Raw genomic sequence first — 20,790 nt, 5'->3', positions numbered from 1 at the left:
CAAAGTTGCGCATTTTTGGCTGCATCAAATCCAGATAAATTGTAATAAAAAGCGATCAAAAAATTGTATATGCGCAATCAAGGTACCGATAGGAAGAACACATAATGGCGCAAAGAATAACACCTTAAGACAGCCCCATAGACCAAAGGATAAAAGCGGTATAAGCAAGGGAATAAAGCGATTTTAAGGAACTTGTTAACAATGGTTTAAATTTTTTACAAGCCATCAAATAAAATAAAAGTTATACATGTTACATATCATTTTAATTGTACCGACTTGAGGAACATATATAACATGTCAGTTTTTCCATAGGACATAGGAAATGCAAAAATTAGCCCGGTCCAGAAAGGGTTAAAGCACATGTGAACTAAACATACTGTATTATTGTGCTGGTAAGAATTTGATTTGGAATTATATTTCTTTCACATATAAATGAGATCTATTTCTAATCTTATCTCTTAACTCTTGAGTTGAGTTGTATGGAGTGAGATTACAAGCTTTTAGCCTCATTTCTTGACACTCATGTCACAAGATGTATATGCTGTGTTTGTCTATGTGTCTCACACAGTGATTGTTATGTAAATGAAGCCTTTGAGTGTTTTGATAGCATGTTGCGATATTGTGTTGAAATGGTTTTGTTAGAAATGGGAACCCTTAACCATATTAGAGATGTGTGGATACAGCTGTAAGTATTGTATGTGCAGATGGCTTCCTTTGTTGAGATTGTTCGTGATGGACTTGACCTGGAAGGAAGAGAAGAAAATGAAGTACATGCAATAAAATAACACTCACAACAAGCAAAAGTAAAACACAGCACTTCAGAGCTTATGCAATAGGGAATTGGGCACATGAAAATGATTACTGTGATAACATTATATCAGCATTATAGATATTAGGTTTATCTACCTTATAAACCTTATATATTAAAATGTGCAGCACATCATTGGTTGGAGAATATGCATGACTAAGGAAATTTATCACTTTTGTCTGTCATCTCAATGCAAGAATGTTCTCAAGACGGAGATTCATCAATAGGTGTAAAAGTTTTTTAGCTTATTTAACACACATTACAAAGTTATATAACTTTGTAATGTGGTTAAATAACCGGTCTGGCCCCCTTCCCCCACTTTCGCCCCCCCCCCCGGAAGGTAAAGAATGTATACATTATCTATTACGATCGTCGCGGACCTCTTCTCCCGGGCGGCATCTGGTGACGACGACGTCAGAGCCGGGGGGCGGTCCGGGTCTTCTTCCTCCTCGGCGTCTTCATAGAGAGTGAATGGGATGGAAAAAGCTGCTGGTGCACATGCGCACCAGCAGCCTTTTCATTGGCTGGAGCGCATCACATGGCTTCCAGCTTGCTCAGCCCTGATTGGGTGAGGTTGCTGGAAGCCATGTGATGCGCTCCAGCCAATGAAAAGGCTGCCGGTGCGCAAGCGCACTGGTAGCCTTTTCCATCCCCCAGGACCCGGGATGGCGGGACCCCCCCCCCCCAAAAAAAAAAAAAAAACACAGACACACACAGACACCATACTCACCTGGGATGGTGAGTATGGTGTCTGGGTGTGTCTGTGTTTTTTTTTTTTTTTTGGGGGGGGGGGGGGTGTCCCGCGGGAGTTGTCCTTCAACTGCCCAGAACAACTAATTACAGCTCCTTTTTCATTTTTACCAGAGCTGGAAACTGAGCTGTGATTGGTTTTAGTGTCCAGTTTGCACCAGTCTAAATTTTAAACCCTTTGATAAATCTGGGCCTTCATGCTTTGAATTCCCCAGACCGAAAGCAGGCCCTATTCTAGCTACTCTGAGGGGAGAACTAAGAAGTTATGGCAAACAGAATGCAGCCATTAAAAAAAAAAAAAAAAAAAAGATAGAAAGAAAATGGTTGCATTTTAATTATAAAGCTTAATAGAATGGGTCCTTAACCCCTTAAGGACGGAGCCAGTTTTCATTTTTGCGCTTTCGTTCTTTCCTCCTAATGTTTAAAAGGCTACTGCGCTTACATATTTCCCCCTACAGACCCATATGAAATCTAATTTTTTGCGACACCAATTATACATTGCAAATACAGACTTAATTTTTCTATAAAATATGCTGCAAAAGCTGAAAAAAATTATATGTGCAGTGAAATTTGAAAAAAAGGTGCAATTCCTTTTATTTTGAAGGGTTTCGTTTATTTGATGGCTTTTAAAAAATGTAAACCTTTTAAAGAAAACTAAATGTGTTTAAAATCGATCTATTACCATCCTTATAACGCTTTTATTGTTTGGTCTATGGGGCTAGTGTGAGGTGTCATTTTTTGCACTGCAATCTGTTCTTTCTTTTGGTACTTTGTGATCACTTTTTATTACATTTGCGCTTACACCGTTTACCGCGTGAGATCAGGAATGTAATCATTTAATAGTTACGGTGATTATGCATGCAGCCATTCCAAATATGTTTTATAAAATGGGAAAAGGGGGTGATTCAAACTTTTTTTAGGGGAGGGTGTTATTTATTAATAAAAACACTTTATTTTATATTCACTAACAGTAAGTAGAAACCCCCTGGGGGACTTCTTTATACACAGCACTGATCTCCCTTTGAGATCAATGCTGTGTATATAACAGAGTACCGATCCATCAGATCATTGCTCTATTATAATGGTCTGCTGCAGACCATCTAAATGGATTGCCAAGCCGGGATCAGCATCATTCTGACGATAAGCCCCGGCCGGCTCATTACAACGGATCTCCCCTCCGCAATTGCATCACGGGGGGGGGGGGGGGGGGGGAGATCCCCCACTAGACACCAGAGAGAGGGGCACAGAAATTATTTAAATGCAGCTGTCAGCTTTGACAGCTGCAATTGAATAGCTAATTAGCCAGCCGCGGCGATCGACAGCGGTGGCTAATACCCGCTGTCACAGGCTACACATAGCAAGCGCAGAGAGCTGCAGAGAGGGCTCATGTCGGGAGCCCTCTCTTATCTCTAATACCCATCATGCGTCGTTAAGGGGTTAAAGAGGTCTTCTAAAATTAATAACATAGTCCAACAACACCTAGCTGTAATGCCGAAGCCTAGAAAAGTCTTACCATATATCTGTTTGTCTTCTGAGTATGGTTACAATGATATAGCTGCACCCCGGGGAGTCTAGTGCATGCATAGTGCATACATAATAGGATCACACTGCGCATGTTAGAGGAGGCTCTTCTGTGTATCGCACATACCTCAGCCCCTAAGTGTTCATGTCACAAAGAAGTATCCGGAAGAGGTTGCAGAGAGGGACTTTTTTGGAAGATAGAAGATCACAGTCAGGCAGATGACCAGACTAGATTAGTTATCTTGGAGGACAGCTGTCCACGGAGATGTAAGTATGTTAAGAAAGGGTTAATCCTGGTTAACCCTTTCAATATTTATTTATTTTTCCCTGGAATACCCCTTTAAGTGGTTACCTTGAAAGGGTAAAAGTAGCATTAAAGTAAGGTAAAAGCAGCATTTCTAGTCTGAAACCTAAATGTTAAAAAAATAATAATAATAATAAGTATGCAACCAGTTTTTATTATGTAGATATGTATTTTAGCATTGTGTTAATAGAGTTTCAATTACTTCCAGCACCAATTCAGTCTTCTAAATATCCTTAAACGCCTTGTAACTAAGTGGAGGAGGTAAATATGCTGATTTAAGTGTCATTAGTTTGTAATTATAGTAATCAGCCCCACAGATCTCATAAGAAAAGTAAAACGGAAGATGTTGAAGTACAGGCATGGCCCATCAAAGCATTCCAGATATTGCTACTTGAGGACATCTATGTATGGGAGAAAGCTTCTGGTTTGGAGTTATTATTTCTATTACCCTTTGTTTTGAATAATCATCCAGAACATTAAATAGGAATCTTACACTTGGATGCCTAAAACATCCATCACAGCTGATGAATGGGAACCTTATATAATGTACAGCCTTATATTGGGAATTTCGAAGCTTTGAAGAAATGTGAAATGTCTTTAGGTGGAACATTTATTAAAATAATACATTGGTTATCACTATACGGTATTGACTAGATGTGTATATCATCCCTTACCTTTTGGTAACATTTAGAGATGAGCAAACTTTTCAGAAGTTTGGTTTGCCAAACTTTAATGTAAAGTTTGGGTTCGTTTGAACTGAACCTTAAACAAAACACACTAAAACAGCTAAACAATTGCAGGGTTTTAGTTGTTTTAGTGCAGTTAAAGAGTCCACTCATCTATAGTCATATTATACTATAGTACACTATACTCATACTGTCCCTTGGTGTCCTTCTTCTTTGGTCTCTGGTATCTCCAACAGCCGCCAAAATCCTGTTCAACCAATCACTGACACAGGACAGTGCCACAGCCAAGACAGCCCTCTCAACCAATCACTGGACGCAGCGCTGTCCCATCTCATTCAGTGATTGGCTGAGTTGGCTTGAGGCGGCTATGAAGAGCGGGGGACAATAAAGCACCAAAAGAGCACTCTAGGGGTGCACGGACAGATGAGCATAATGATTACCAGAGCACCGCTGTCCAGGCAGTGACTATTGAATTTTGAATTAAAGCAGTGTTTCTCAATCTGTGGGGGTACAAAGCACAGGTTTAGGGGTTCTGTGGGAGGTGTAAAAAAACAAAACTAAAAAAACTTTTGCTTTTTGGTGCCGGGACATTGCTATCAATCAGCAATGTCCAGACACCAATCACCACCGGCCTGACTCCACCCACCTTCTTTTCCCCAGCAGGAGCTCCCCAGCATTCTGTACAGGGGGTAGGGCTTGGTGATGTTGCTGGGGAACGGAAGGAAAGATGGCACATTGTCATCAGTGACAGCTCCAAGCCCACTGTCCCCTAGCTCTTCCCACTAGCCTCATCCTTCCTGCGTCAGCGCCTGCTAGGCATCCCTTGCTTGAAGGGTAAATGTATATGCCTACAAGGGGTCATGTATCTGCTGCATGCATCTGGCTACAGGGGAAGATATATGGCTGCAAGAGGGCGAGGGTTGCAAGGGGACATATCTGGCTGCAGGAAACATATCCTGCTGCAAGAAGCATATCTGGCTCCATGGGACATAGAGTATATGGTTGCAGGGGGCATATTTGGCTCCAGGGGGCATACCTGGCCAGGGACATATCCCGCTTCAGGGAGCATATTTGGCTGCAAGGGGCATGTGTGACAGAGGCATACCTCGCTGACAGGTATAGTTTGCATATCTGGCTGCAGTGGGCATCCCTGGCAACAAGAGGCATATCTGGTTGTGGTAAGCATACCTACCAACAAGGGGCATATCTAGTTGAAGTAGGCATACCTGCCAACAAGGGGAATATCTAGTTGAAGTAGGCATACCTGCCAACAAGGGGCATATCTAGTTGCAGTGGGCATACCTGGCAACAAGGGGCATATCTGGATGCAGTGAGCATACCTAGTTGTATGTGTCATACAGTACCTGGCTGAAGATGGCCATAGCTGGCTGCAAGAGCCATACCTGGCTACAAGAGCCATACCTTGCTACTGAAGGCATACCTGGCTCTATGGGACCTTTCTGTCTATAGGGGGCATACCTAGCTACAGGAATCACAGGATGGGCATTATTACTGGCCACAGGGGCTATTATTATTGGAAAAGGGGCATTAAAATGGCTGCAGGGGACATTATTACTAGAAAAGGGGGATTTATTATTAGGGAAGAGGGCATTATTAGATCAATGCTGTATTAATCTCGTCTGCTGCAGACCAGATCTGTCAATTACCAAGCCAGGATCAGCATCACTCCAATGCTGAGGTTCAGTAGGGTAAGTTGAATGCCCTTCTGCGATTGCATAGTGAGTGGGGGGGGTCCCCCAACTTAACCACCACGGATGGGGGAATACAGTATTTAAATGCAGCTGTCAGCTGTGACAGCTGCCTCTAAGTAGCTTAGTAGTAAGCCCCCCTTCCCTGCTCGTTCCAGGATGTACAGTTACATTCTGTGATGTGAAGCGGTTAAGGCAACATTTCTAATCAGGGTACCTTGGGGGTACTCAAATGAAGCATCACATCACATGGGGGTACTTGACTTGAAAAAGTTGAGAAACACTGGTATAAAGGTAGCATATTAATCCTCAGTAGAGACCATATACACTATGATGGCAGCAATGGTAAAAGAAAGAAATAATAGGGTCATGTGCATGAGCGAAAAAAAAAAAAAATATATATATATATGTATGTATATATTAATTGCAATGAAACCTATATTGCTGCCATTGCTCCCATCCTTTCCATGTTTATTTCAAACTGTGAAGCAATGGACTAATTACAGTATAAAAGTGGCTTACTTTGGCCACAATTTTTTGATCCACCAAGCATACTATACAACAACAAGGCCAGTAACATTCATATCATGGTTGAGCTGAATGCTGTTTTTGCTGTTGAGCTGAATGCAGTTTTTGTTTAATAAAATTTCATAAATCTATTTTCTTCCACTTATACTAAAGTAAATGAAATGCAAATGAGAAAAAAAAAACTCCACATGTGAACATACCCTAAATATGAGAGAAAGAGCAGTGCCCTACAAAGTTTGTAAATCATTTCTTTGTCTCTGACTACACTAATTGTTCCCTTTTTTGATACTGTGCTTTGGATTGGTCACCTGATGCCAATGGAGACTACTCTCAGGCTTTTGCAGATTTTATATTATTCCTTCAATTTTTCATCTATTATTTGCAAAAGTGCATCCATAATGTGTCTGTATAATCCTTGTTTTCTTACCATAAAAATGGTTAGTATCTTAAAATTGCTGCCAGGAGGAGCTACACCTATGACTTCAGAATTACAGATCTGTCTTTTGCTAACGGTAAGGACGCTACCACACACTTCTATTGGTGTGTCCGTGTTGCAATTATTATGTGCACTAGGGTACTGTATCTCAGTATTTTTTTGCAGCAAAGATCACAGACAAATCACATGTACGAAAAATGCCCATCATTGTGGATTCGCAATTACGGACATAAAATATAGACGTGTAAATGAGGCCTAAGGGTTGTGACTGAGAGGTTTCCTGAAGTCCACATAGGGGATAATGAGTCGAAGAAATAATGTATGAAATCATATATGTATAGATAGATAGATAGATGAATAGAAACGGCAAGAGACTGCAGCACACCGAAGTAAAGGTGAATAGTGTTTATTCCATCATCAAGGTACATACAACGTTTCGATTCAATCCAGAATCATTATCAAGCATCATGGGAACTTCCTTCATACATATTTATAGGGCTAAATTCATTAGCATACATAATTACCCAAGTGGAAAAAAGTGTACAAAAAGACATAATTCATAAAAGGTTAAGACATGTAAATAACATGATAATAAAAAGGAAAGTGCATTGTGCATATCGGAGTGTTACTGTGCAAAGTGAGGCAAAAATTGCCGATAAAGGCTTCAATAAGTTCATTTAATATTCATGACGTATTTCAGGAGGGAGGGATCCACTCACCACTCGTAACAAGTGTCAAAGCGTGACAGCTAAGATGGCCACCGGAGTCTGCATTCGGCGTTTGGCGGATGAAAGGACGCATGCGTGAGCCTGATACCGCCCCTTAGCAACCGGTGGCCAATCAAACTTGCTGCTTGTAGCAGGGGAAGTATATCCCCCAGATATTTATAGGGTGGTATATATATATATATATATATATATATATATATATATATATATATATATATATAATCTTTTATCCCAGAAGAGAGAGGGCCCAGAATGCAAAAGCCCCCTCCCAGAGGACTGTATATGTCTGCTGGGCTAGGGAGGAGGACAATAAGCCCAACTGTTGATTACAGTGGCGTCTCCTGAATATCACAGGTATGTTTACTGTAATCACACAGACCCTTTTGTTGTAGAGTGCAATTCAGACTATCTATAGGACCATATCTCTCTCTGGGATCATTGATCTTTGTTACTACACCCTGTAATACAGGAAGACAGGGGTCTTTGATCCTTTGTCTCCTAGATAGCTGTATTCCTGTATGACATCTGTATCCCACCACAACCTTGGGCACAACCGTGCACGGGCACAAATACCTGTATGTGCACGAGCATGGTGACATCATCTCTCTGCGTCAATGCTCGGGCACGTAGCTTTGGGTACGCCCCCCCCTGGGAAGTTTAAATAGACCACCAGAGGTAACCCTAGGCAGTTCCATCTTGCCCATCAAGACCAACAAGTGGGAGTTCCATCTTCCCCACTGAAACCAACAGACCATCTGCTCCACAGGATCATCCCTACACAAGAAGTGGTCTAAGTATCCTCCCTGCTTCCCAGCCTCTCTCTCTCTCTCTCTCTCTCTCTCCCCCTAACAGTACCACTGAACCCCTTCATTCCTTGTCCCTTTGTTAACCACTTGCTTCCCCCCTTTTAGGGATAGTCTGGTGATAGGTCTGGGTGGGTTGGTACAGTATTGTGTGTGTGTGTGTATTAGATACGTGGGTGGGAATATAGTTAGGTGTTGTAGATTATTATTATTGTTATTGTTTTAATTATACTGTATGTGATTTGTATAGAGTAGATTGAGTGTGTATAATAAATATTGGATTATTATTAACACGGTATTGTCTCAATCTGTTATACAAGCACAGGTATAGTAGTGTAGTAGCTGTATAGGAACAAGGGAAACGTTAGGTACGATTAAGGTGTGTCTCAATACAATACAGTCTAGCGTTGCTGAGACTGTACTGTATTGTAATATTGATTGTTAACGGTCTGATTAGATATTTAGGGTCAATATTGCACCTTAATGGAATCATAAACAGGAGTTATATTAATAATACCACATGCATAATCACAAGAGTGATTATCAGTGCTGTATTTATTAATAGGAAATATTAATATTCGCCTTAGGATATTAATATTCATTTATGAATATTAATTATTAATATTTAATAGGAATATTGATATTTTGATACTCATAATCCTGTAACATTTTGGCGAGCCAACCCACTGTTGTGATTTTGTACGTGTTTTTGCTCTATTGTAAGCTGTGGTCATCCTGTGGGAACTGATTAAGCCGGAGGAACGCGGACAGGTAGCATTGGTACACGGGTCAGTGTGGTGCTATTCTGTGCGTTCAGGTCTTGATAGTCCATACAGGTGGCACAGTTCTTCAGACTGAGCTTATCACATAATCCATAATCCAACAGAATCCACAGCAGAGAACCTAATCTTTTGTTTGTTTTAATTTTGTTTTAACGTTTTCCTGATTTTCCTTTAGACGCTTCTTGCGACGTTATTGGTAACCGGTGAGCGGTAACAAGCATCGTTCTGGTAGAGTCGTCACGTTGCGTTCCAAGTTCGTCTGTAAAAGTTTGGCTGGTCGGGGAAGAGGCGTTCCGGAGAAAAGGACCTTTTCCCAAGCAGCAAGGAACGCAAGATCAGACAGAACAGAACACAATGACCACCGAAAAAGTAAGCATGAGCTTCTCTACACTACAGCACCTATCCAAACACAGCACATTTAATCCCATACTTCCCACTACTTACAAATCCACAGAGATGCTATGGTCGGCTTTGCTGGACCAGGCATATGCACACGATAGGATTTGTATCAGTAAAAGTGTTTTTAATAAGACCAACAAACGCCTCCAAATGCTGGCCAAATTGGTGCAGACCTTTGAGGAAAGCATTTGGAAGCCAGAACATGTAGAAACACTTGCTCACACAAGAAAGACAGAGGAAGTTGCCACTGCGGCTCATTTCCACTGCCTTTGTTGTGTAGATAACATAAAGAAGGTAAATACACTGGAAGCACAGCTTGAAGAGAAGGCCCAGTGTACAGCTGAGAGGGGCAGGGAAATCTGTATGTTAGAATCTAGGATTTCGGAGAAAGAGACCTATTATTCTGACATGGACAGGGAGCTCCTCCGACTGTATACTGAGATCAATCAGTATAAGAATAGAGCAGCATCTACTGATGCGCTGGTTTCTTCACTTAGGGATGAACTGGCTGCAAAGTCGCAAACTATTGCGGATTTGCAGCAGGTCATCTCTAATCTGTCACGGTCTGGTACTAACAGCATGTTACCCTTGCCCACAAAACAGGTTTGTACGGCACAGGAGGAGAATGTGGCAACAGCGCCCGTGTCTCCTATGGATCATGTATCCAGGGCTTTAGATACCGCAGGACAGGTGGAACGGTCACTACGGTTTTCCTCTACTCCAGGGGAGAACAGGCGTAGCGGGCGCTTCCAGGGGCAGGACAACAATTGGGGATGTGAAAGTGGGTGGGATTCCGAATACACCCCTTCCAATCCGCCACATTGTCCAGTAAGGCCAGAGGGATTTTATCCTAACCATAACAGTATGGAAAGGATAAATTTCCTGTTACGGATCTGCAAGGAGATCCCAAAGTATGATCCCAAGGTAGATCCGTTTACTTCATGCGACATATTTGAGGGTCACTGTAATAAATATTCTGTGGCTCCTAAATATCGCATGGAGTTGTTTAAGTTATGGTTGCCAACACATCTAAATCAGATGTATGAGGCAACGGGGAGAATGGAACCCAGGAATGGACAATATCATGATAAGGAAGAACGTCTTTCCTTACTCATGAGACTGTCAACAGGTCACTGGGACGTTACTCCGGAAATCCTGACTAAGTTCAAGCCTACTATACATGATGAGCCTTTGTCTCTGTGTAGTCGGTTTGAAGCTATGTACAGGAAAGTCACGATGGATCACGGTATGGGAATTCCACAGGGCATGGTTCGCATGTTTGTGGAAAAGTTCCCATACCTTGATACTGCAATCCGGCTGAGTGCAGCCAGAGAGCCTTCACTCACTGATGCAGCGATGATTATTGAGCAGTGTAGACAGGATATACTGCACAATAAGAAATCGGTAAAGGTGAGGGAGCATGTACCTGTATACGTTAAATCGCAAGATGAACGTGTACAACATGCTAAACCTGGTACAAATGTTCGCCCCACAGCTCCGCCATTTGAAAAGACAGGAAGCATTAGATGTTTCTTGTGTTTACAATATGGCCACATGAAGAGGAATTGTCCGCAATGGCTACGGAACCGTAACAGCACGGACAAATCTGGCAAAAATAATGGTTTCAAGATGAAACCTAATCATGTGAAGGCAGTGGGGGAACAGGCAGAGAAGAATCAGGGACATTTGCAAGGGCAGACACTGAAAAGTGTGGCCGTTGTAAATGCCCCAGTTCTTGAAACAGTAGGTGTGGAATCTAATGATGAATCTAATGATTCCACAAGGAGAATTGAGTACCCTCAAGTGGCAGTATGTACCTCACAGGTACCTACTGGGAGCCTGGTAGATCTTGACTGAGGAGTAGGGATCTCTGAAGATCTGGCACCAGTATGTCATGTCATACTGGATTCTTCAGGGAGACCCCACATAAAGGCCAAAATCAAAGGTCAAGACACCCAAATCATGCTTGACACTGGTGCGGAAATTTCCATCACCAACGTGGAACATGATTTACAACCCAACAGCCCTCAGTGTGTGGTGATCGGATTTGATCACCAACAAGGGGGGGTGAGGGCCCACAGAATTGATGAAGTGATTGTCCAGATTGCCAAATATGTGACACTCAGGATCCCAATGTGGTATTACCCCGGTTCCGACAACATCATCGGGACCGACGTAATGACACAAAATGGATGGATCATAGATTTGGCAAACTGCATTGTATGGAAGGGACCCAGACAATCCAAGGTGTGTGTCATACAACGCCAGTGTCTGGGACCACCCTTGCCAGCAATGGAGAGTTCAGTAGATGTACTTGAACATAAATGGCCAGAGGTCTCACACAACATAGACCTCGAGCCCATTGTGTACGAACATCCTGATTTGTGGGCCCAGAGTAAGAACGACTGTGGCAAGTTGATTGGCGTCCAGGTGGACATACAAGGGCCAGACCCACCACCTCAACGTCAATACCGCTTTCCACCTGAAGCGACCCAGTCAATACTCAGCACTGTCAAAGAGTTGAGGACAAAGGGTGTGGTCATAGAGGGGAATTCGAAGTGTAACAATCCCCTCTGGCCAGTGAAGAAGAAGGACACCGATGCGTGGCGTCTCACTATAGACCTACGCGTCCTTAATAAGTACACCCCGATGTCTGCCCCGATAGTTGCACAGACTCCCGACATAATGGCTAGGATAAGCGGCAAAAGCCGCATATTCTCCACCATTGATGTTGCAAATGGCTTCTTTTCCATAGAACTCACGGAAAGTTGTAGGTACAAGTTTGGCTTTACAGTGGGGAGTGAACAGTTCATGTTCTGTGTACTTCCCCAGGGGTTCCACAGCAGTCCAACTTACTTTCACCAGGCATTGGCAGCCGTGCTGAGTGTATTCTCCCGGCCAGAGTGTCTTCTGCAATATGTTGACGACTTGCTCCTGCATACAGAAACCATGGAAGAGCACTTGGTTCTGTTGCGGGAATTGTTGGGACTCCTGGCCAAGGCCGGACTTAAGCTGAGTCCCCACAAGGCAAATTTGGCCAGGACAGAGGTGACGTTCCTTGGGGTCCAAATTTCTTTTGGATCTAAAGGAATAATGGCAGCCCGAGTGGAAGCCATGGTGAAGTTACCTCGGCCAGACACTCTACAGGACTTGAGGAAGTTTCTGGGAGTGGGCAATTTCATGAGAGAGTTTATAGAGGATTTTGCTGCCAAAGCAAAACCCCTCTATGAACTCCTCAGAGGAGATGAACCCTCACTCAAGAACTGGTCAGATGCACAGGAAGAAGCCTTTTCAACTCTGAAAAGGGACCTTTCCTGTGCCCCTGTATTGGCAACCCCCAACCCCGATGGGGAAATGGCCATTCAGGCGCATGCTGGGATTGAGTCTATCTCGGCTGTCCTTCTACAGCAGATGGGACACGAGAGCAGACCACTGGGATACTTTTCCAGACTCCTCTCACCTGTCGAACGAGGGTTCGACAAATGTGCCAAGCAACTGGCTGCCATACACTATGCGGTCAAAGCGACCGAGCATATTGTTGGCTTCCGCCCTCTCACTTTACAGACTCCGCATTCACCTTTGGTTCTGTTGCTTCGTGATACACTACCTGGAGTCTCCCAACAGAGATTCGGTAGGTGGATCATGGACCTCAGTGGGCGGAATCTGAAAGTGGACCACAAGGCGAAGTATGTTCTGTCCCAGTTGTTGAACATGACAGGGACCGCACATGACTGTGGAATGCCGTCACAGATCTCGGCTCCACAGATTTTCCGGACCGTAAGCCATCCAGAAGACAGGGTCATCTTTGTTGATGGCTCTCGATTCTGTCTGGATGGCACCTATGTAACAGGATTTGCTGTGCTAGATGAGACCACCGGCACCCAGAGTCTTGTTAGGTTGCCAGGTCACCTGTCTGCACAACGGGCTGAACTAGAGGCGGTTAAGGAAGCTCTCCTCCTTCAACCTCCAGGAAATCGGACTATATATAGTGACAGTTCATATGTAGTCCGATCCCTCACCCTGCACCTGGAAACATGGAAGAGAAGAGGATTTGTGGACAGTCAGAACAAACCTCTGGCTCACATATCGGTCCTGACAGAATTGTGGGAGTGGGGCATGGCACATCCTGCAGAGGCAGCAATTATCAAAGTCCCAGCACACCAGAGAGATGACCAGCCCTTGACTGTGGGAAACAATAAGGCAGACGAATTGGCTAAGTTAGCCGCAGTTTCTGGGGACTTTCGGGAGCCGGGCGCTGAACAGATTTCAGCATACCGGATTGCAGTGAGACAGACCAAACTCAAGAAAGGCCCGGTGTCATTTGAGGAGGAACAAGCCAAAGATCCTCTTCTAATGACACACATCGCAGCTCCACAGCATCCCTGGTCACTCAAACAGGGGATACTGTGTTTTGATAGCGGTACACAGGCACTTCCTCTACCAGTAGTCCCTCAGCATCTGCAGGTAGAGCTGACGAGACTTAACCACCAGCTGTTTGGACACCTTGGTCGGGATAAGCTCCTGTCCCTGCTTAGGGACAAATTATACTGGTCAGGGATGTCTAACACTGTAGAGGAAGTCACCCAGCAATGCCTGGTCTGTGCGCAAATTAACCCAAGGGCAGCTGCCCTGAAGGCGGTGTTGCAGAGAGTTCCTCTTGCAGAGGGTCCGTGGTCTGCAATCCAGATTGATTATATCGGACCATTACCAGTTGGAAGTCGTAACTTCCGTTACGCGCTAGTGGTGGTGGATGTCTTCTCCAAATGGGTAGAAGCCATCCCCACAGTGAATGATTCAGCCATCACTACTGCCCGGGTTCTCTGGGAACAGGTTCTGTCGCGATGGGGTATCCCCAGAGTGATAGAATCAGACAGAGGGACCCATTTTACGGGTAAGGTCATGAAGGCGCTTTGTGGAATTCTGGACATAAAGCAGAGGTTTCATGTACCTTACCATCCTCAGTCTGCGGGCATAGTGGAGCGCATGAATCGAACCCTCAAAACCCGGCTTTCTAAAGCACTGTTGGAAAGGGGTTCCTCATGGGTAACTTCCCTTCCGGCGGTGCTGATGGGTATACGCGCAACAGAGGCAACCAGTACTGGTATCACTCCGTTTGAGCTGATGACTGGACGGAAAATGCCCCTGTGTTTACCTAATGAACCTAAAGTATCTGAGCCCTTGAAGAATGCCATCGCAAGAGATCTGTTCCTCCAACAGGTTCAACAGAACCTGAAGGAGTTACTACCCCATGCAGCTATACGGTTGCACAAACCGTATCTACAGGGGGAGACACCAATGCCCCTGTAGGAGGAATGGTAATGGTGAAAGTCTTCCGCCGATCTGGACCCTGGGACGCAAACTGGGAGGGACCTTATCAGGTTCTTGAGGTCTTGGGTGACACAATGCTAAAGGTACAAAGGCCGATGACAACCAAGAAAAGAGCCCGCCGATGTCAGGAAACATTCTGGATCCACATCGACCAAGCAAAGGCCACCCGAGCTTCCCCAACTCAATAATGTACACATAGAGAGTTGGGTGAAGGGGGGGTTGGCAGGTCGAAGGTGGATCCCTAGGTCAAATTACACCTGGTTATCATACACACTTTTCAATAACAAACACACTTTTCAACAGATCACTCGATGGAGGGACACCAGGAAACCAAGTAGCCAGAGACATAGGGACCCCCTGAACAGGGTACATCTCCAGTTTGTCACGCTAGTGGTAAGCATGATTATGGCAGGCTCAGCCTCCTCGGGAGAGGGTCTGGAACCTATCAATGGGATGGACAGTTCATCACTTAAGGGATTAGGGCTCTTAATGGTAGAATGCTTAGAGGGCAAAATCCTGGAGCCTTACAGCAACTTTACCTTTACCCCTGGTCAGTGGTATTTATATGGGTTCCAGAGAGAGGATTTTGCCGATGGAGTCGCACAACATTACACACCCGTGGAGAATGTGTCTGCCATACAACATGACTTACATGCCCTTTGCCTCAAAGAATTCAGACATTTTCAAGACTCAGATCCAACACCCATCAAGTCTTTAAGATGGATGTCTAGGGACCCACACTTGCATCCCTACAAGCAAGTGGAAGCCAACACCACCTTGGTGTTGTGTACAAAACAAGGGGAGCTGAGTCCTGAAGATGTCACTGGGGCCGAGTACAGCGGCTGGTATATCCTCAAGGCTACCTTCACCAGTAAGGGTGGCCAAGATGGATTAAGAGTAAGGACATATTTTGATAGACCCATACCTGTAAAAGGCACCCTAAAAGCTTATTGTATGTTGAGGGATTCCCAGATGATAATCACCAGGGAATCCAGGTATGTCCAGGGACATGTGTCTACGGACTATTTACGTACCAGTGTATTGATGTTAAAGTTAAACTGCAGCAGCTCTGGTCAGGCCTTGTGGAATGATCAGAGGGGTCCGGTAAAACTGGAGGGCTTGTATCGAGCAACAGTTTTAAAAGTGCGGACTGATGCCAAGGATCTGAGGTATACTCAGTTAAAGGGATCTCCATCCATCCGGTCTTTAATGATTACGATCATGAGAGATGACTGTGTACCGGAGGTGACAGGATACTATTTCATCACCTATGCCCACTGGGAACCGGATACACAGATGGTGACGGTAGATGCTAATCCCTGGAGGTGGGATTTAGTATGCAACGGGGTGGATACCCCAACTGTGGATGTATGGATGGATGGTACCCCTATGACTGAGGAATTCCGGAACAGATATGTGTCTACTGATTGGAAAGACCCCAGAGGCAGGGACATTAACTTTGACATCAATATAGATGGTCCGTTTAGGTGGCCTTTTTGTGAGGCGGTAGATGAAGGGTGCTGGTCCTTTACACAGTGGGTCTATCTGTCCAAATCTAAACCTGTGGGGAACCTAGCGTTAGAGGCTGGAGATAGCGACCGATGGTACCAGTTCAGTGGGAGAGGTCAAGTATGTGTGACAGTGGTAAGAGTCCCATATGAAGCCGAAGGTCTCCAACCAGTCAAACCGCACTCGGATTCTTGCAAAGTTTCTACCCATCAATTGGCAGATCCCATAGCTCCTCAACTGTCATCCCCATGGAAGATCATCACAGGCACTAAATTCGTCCTGTATACCTGGCGAATTTCCGTAAATGACTTCAGAGTTGATCACTGGGATCACAGATGTGAGGAGTTTGTGAGGAACCAAATTGACTTGATGAAAGGTTGGATAGAGACGGGGCAAGAAGTGAGGAAAGATGATCCTCGACACAGGAAGGTCAGGGGGAGGAGAGATCTAATCGCCATGGGATTGGGAGGAAGTGCATTGGGAGTGGGTGCCCTGAACACTATGGATATGGAAGTCCTGAGAAGTAAACTTGGAGACATTGCACGACATGCCGGGGAAGGATTTAGGACCCAGCTTGATGTAAACCACGTCCTAGAGGGTTTGCAGCATTCGCACATTGATGCCACTACCTCTCTATCTTCGTCTCTACGAGAGAAGTTTAGACGGCTAGTTGTGGGTATTATGGAAGAGCAAAACAGTGCTCAGCTCGCCCTGGCATGTACGCAGGTCCAAAGTGAACTCTCAGACAACCTTAAACATATTGTGTCCTCTCTATACGGGGGCCACTTCCCATTCAACCTCCGACAAAGGGTAAGTTCCCTGATCTCCCCCTTTGCAGCCAACCACACTAACTGGTGGGTGGTTCAGTGGCATGGATGCCAAAATCTCAGTTGCACTGCGTCATCTTTGGCACCTGTATCAGGTAATCTCAGACTGGGGTACAGTGCCATCAACCTAGGGATTGTATTGAATAACTGGACAGTACTTCACCCACAGCTCCCCTCGGACATCTTAACTTATTATAAAGGCCATCCTTATCTGTTTGATACAGAGGGATGTTGGAGGAAAGAGGATGCCATCCTCTGCCAAGGTAGTCAGGATCGGGTGCTTAGACACCACTGTTGGGACTCCGAGGGGTCCTGCGAGATGAAGGCCAATCCCATACCGTCCTCCCGTCTGAGATATATGGGTCAGGGGTATTGGTGTTGGTACCAAGGGCACAACATGTCTTTTTCTGTTTACGGAATTAACTGCACCGGAAGAGGAGAACTCCTCCCAGGAGCATATTGTACCCTTAATCCCGTTTTAGGTGTAGATGTCGCAGAGCAGCAGGGAAGAACTCCAATCACACCAGAGAAGAGGATTGACATTCGCCCTGACACTCCTGTGAGACTTCAGAAGATTCCCCTTGGTTTTGGCAGTGAGCTTAAGCGTCTCTTGTTAGATTTCACCAAAGAAGAAGAGATACTCAGAAATCTTCAAGAGACGGAGAACCAAGCTACCATTCGGCTCGAGCACGACAGAGCCAAAATTATAAGAATTACTAATATTCTGAACAATGATGCGAAGGTTTCCTGGTGGGAAAGTCTGTTTGGCTACAGCTCGAAAGCCACATCCTTTTTTAATTTGCTTATCCATCCGGTGATAGTTCTTCTGGTTCTGGTTGTTATCATGTACATTGGACTGTATCTGGTTTACCGGAGGGTAAAAAGACTTGCCGACCAGATACAGGAGAACCAGACAGAGTTCCATGAGGCAAATCGCCGAAGATTCAGGACCCAGCACAGTTGAATTCCTGAAATCTTGGACTGTGTACATATGTGGAAGGTTCCAGCACAAAATCTCAGTCCTGGAACCCCCTAACCTTGTGAATACTGTTTTCTTTACAGTGGTTTAATTATGTGGGGTGGGGGAAGGGGAGATTTTGTTGTGTGTGAATGGGAAGTAGATTAGATCCCATAGGGACAGGTCCCCTCCCTAACATATTTGCTAACTCAACCCTTGCCGTGGTAAAGTTTGTAAGGGATGGATTGAATGTCTGTTAGAATTAGACGGTGTTAATTCCCGCAGTCAACTTAGGTATTGTGACATTACCCCTACTCGAGAAATCCTGTCCTGCCTTGTAAAGACCTGCAGATCTGTCCATGGGAAAACCTGCTCATCAATATCTTCAATCAAGGAATAAAGAAAGAGTGTCGGATGAAAGCCGTGTCTAGACCAAAAGAAAAGGCAAGAAGGTTGAGGCCTTTCCAGAGTCTGCACAGTACAAGACAAAATTGGGATAGGCAAACTCCTGAATATGGGCACTAACTGACAGACACATCTACAATGGTTCTAAGAAAGTTCCAAGATCGTCCGAAGACAGTTGCAAGATAGTCTAAAGACAGTTGCAAGAAAGATCCAGAGAGAATACCGGGGAATCCTGTGGATGGAGATGCTCGGTTACGGTGAAGGGCAGGGCAGGTGATGGGCGCACTGGGTGATGTCTATATACCTAAGAGTAAGAGTTATACTTCATTTCATCCTGAACTGTTGCCTGTTATTAGAAGGAGTTGAGTAAGCAAATATATCCCAACGATACACTTCCCTCAACTTGCATTGTCGCGGTACTAAGGCGACGAACAGGGGGAATGTAGCAGGGGAAGTATATCCCCCAGATATTTATAGGGTGGTATATATATATATATATATATATATATATATATATATATATAATCTTTTATCACAGAAGAGAGAGGGCCCAGAATGCAAAAGCCCCCTCCCAGAGGACTGTATATGTCTGCTGGGCTAGGGAGGAGGACAATAAGCCCAACTGTTGATTACAGTGGCGTCTCCTGAATATCACAGGTATGTTTACTGTAATCACACAGACCCTTTTGTTGTAGAGTGCAATTCAGACTATCTATAGGACCATATCTCTCTCTGGGATCATTGATCTTTGTTACTACACCCTGTAATACAGGAAGACAGGGGTCTTTGATCCTTTGTCTCCTAGATAGCTGTATTCCTGTATGACATCTGTATCCCACCACAACCTTGGGCACAACCGTGCACGGGCACAAATACCTGTATGTGCACGAGCATGGTGACATCATCTCTCTGCGTCAATGCTCGGGCACGTAGCTTTGGGTACGCCCCCCCTGGGAAGTTTAAATAGACCACCAGAGGTAACCCTAGGCAGTTCCATCTTGCCCATCAAGACCAACAAGTGGGAGTTCCATCTTCCCCACTGAAACCAACAGACCATCTGCTCCACAGGATCATCCCTACACAAGAAGTGGTCTAAGTATCCTCCCTGCTTCCCAGCCTCTCTCTCTCTCTCTCTCTCTCTCTCTCTCCCCCTAACAGTACCACTGAACCCCTTCATTCCTTGTCCCTTTGTTAACCACTTGCTTCCCCCCTTTTAGGGATAGTCTGGTGATAGGTCTGGGTGGGTTGGTACAGTATTGTGTGTGTGTGTGTATTAGATACGTGGGTGGGAATATAGTTAGGTGTTGTAGATTATTATTATTGTTATTGTTTTAATTATACTGTATGTGATTTGTATAGAGTAGATTGAGTGTGTATAATAAATATTGGATTATTATTAACACGGTATTGTCTCAATCTGTTATACAAGCACAGGTATAGTAGTGTAGTAGCTGTATAGGAACAAGGGAAACGTTAGGTACGATTAAGGTGTGTCTCAATACAATACAGTCTAGCGTTGCTGAGACTGTACTGTATTGTAATATTGATTGTTAACGGTCTGATTAGATATTTAGGGTCAATATTGCACCTTAATGGAATCATAAACAGGAGTTATATTAATAATACCACATGCATAATCACAAGAGTGATTATCAGTGCTGTATTTATTAATAGGAAATATTAATATTCGCCTTAGGATATTAATATTCATTTATGAATATTAATTATTAATATTTAATAGGAATATTGATATTTTGATACTCATAATCCTGTAACACTGCTTAAGCGTTCATGGTAACTGACCAGGGCTATACGCAAAAAAGAAGAGAAAAGGATCGTGCTGTGGACATCCAAAGTACCCCAAGGTCCTAAAGCTGGTAATCAGGACAAGAGTTGCACATAGCACCCGGGACCGGGTGCGCTTCGCCGCTCCTCCAACATACCCCGCTTCGGTGCGGAACCGCATCCGTTGCTGGGTTACTCGGAAAGTCCAATACCAGGGTCGGGCTTAAGGGGGAAGGCACGTCCAATTGGCTTTGATCCCAAACGTATTTAACAAACGTGGTCCAAGGTCAGAAAACGCATAGAATAAATAAACACTTGTATATCAGAGAAAAATCGTGAGTGGTCCCCATTCTTCATCAAGTTCTAAAAATTAAGAAATAAGAGATACAAATTAATAACAAATATAAAAATATACAGGATAATTCAAGTAGACACTTCTGTTTCATATCTGATAAAAAATTAGTTGTTCAAGTGAACATTTTATAGTGTACCTTAAATTCAACATTTAAACCTTTTGGTTTCAG

At 44.2% G+C, this 20,790-nt stretch overlaps 1 long non-coding RNA gene across 1 annotated transcript in view; it reads right to left on the bottom strand.

The window, feature by feature from the left end:
* Window positions 1-301: 301 nt before the first annotated feature.
* The window catches only part of LOC138787372 (uncharacterized), a 52,099-nt gene continuing 31,610 nt past the window's right edge, over window positions 302-20,790 (bottom strand). The window contains exon 6 of the long non-coding RNA XR_011362357.1: window positions 302-743. This is a non-coding gene — a long non-coding RNA (uncharacterized lncRNA). The remainder of the gene's footprint in view (window positions 744-20,790) is intronic.

This window comes from Dendropsophus ebraccatus, chromosome 3, assembly GCF_027789765.1.
Source record: "Dendropsophus ebraccatus isolate aDenEbr1 chromosome 3, aDenEbr1.pat, whole genome shotgun sequence".
NCBI classification, from domain to species: Eukaryota; Metazoa; Chordata; class Amphibia; order Anura; family Hylidae; genus Dendropsophus; species Dendropsophus ebraccatus.
This window is presented reverse-complemented; position numbering and strand designations above follow the sequence as displayed.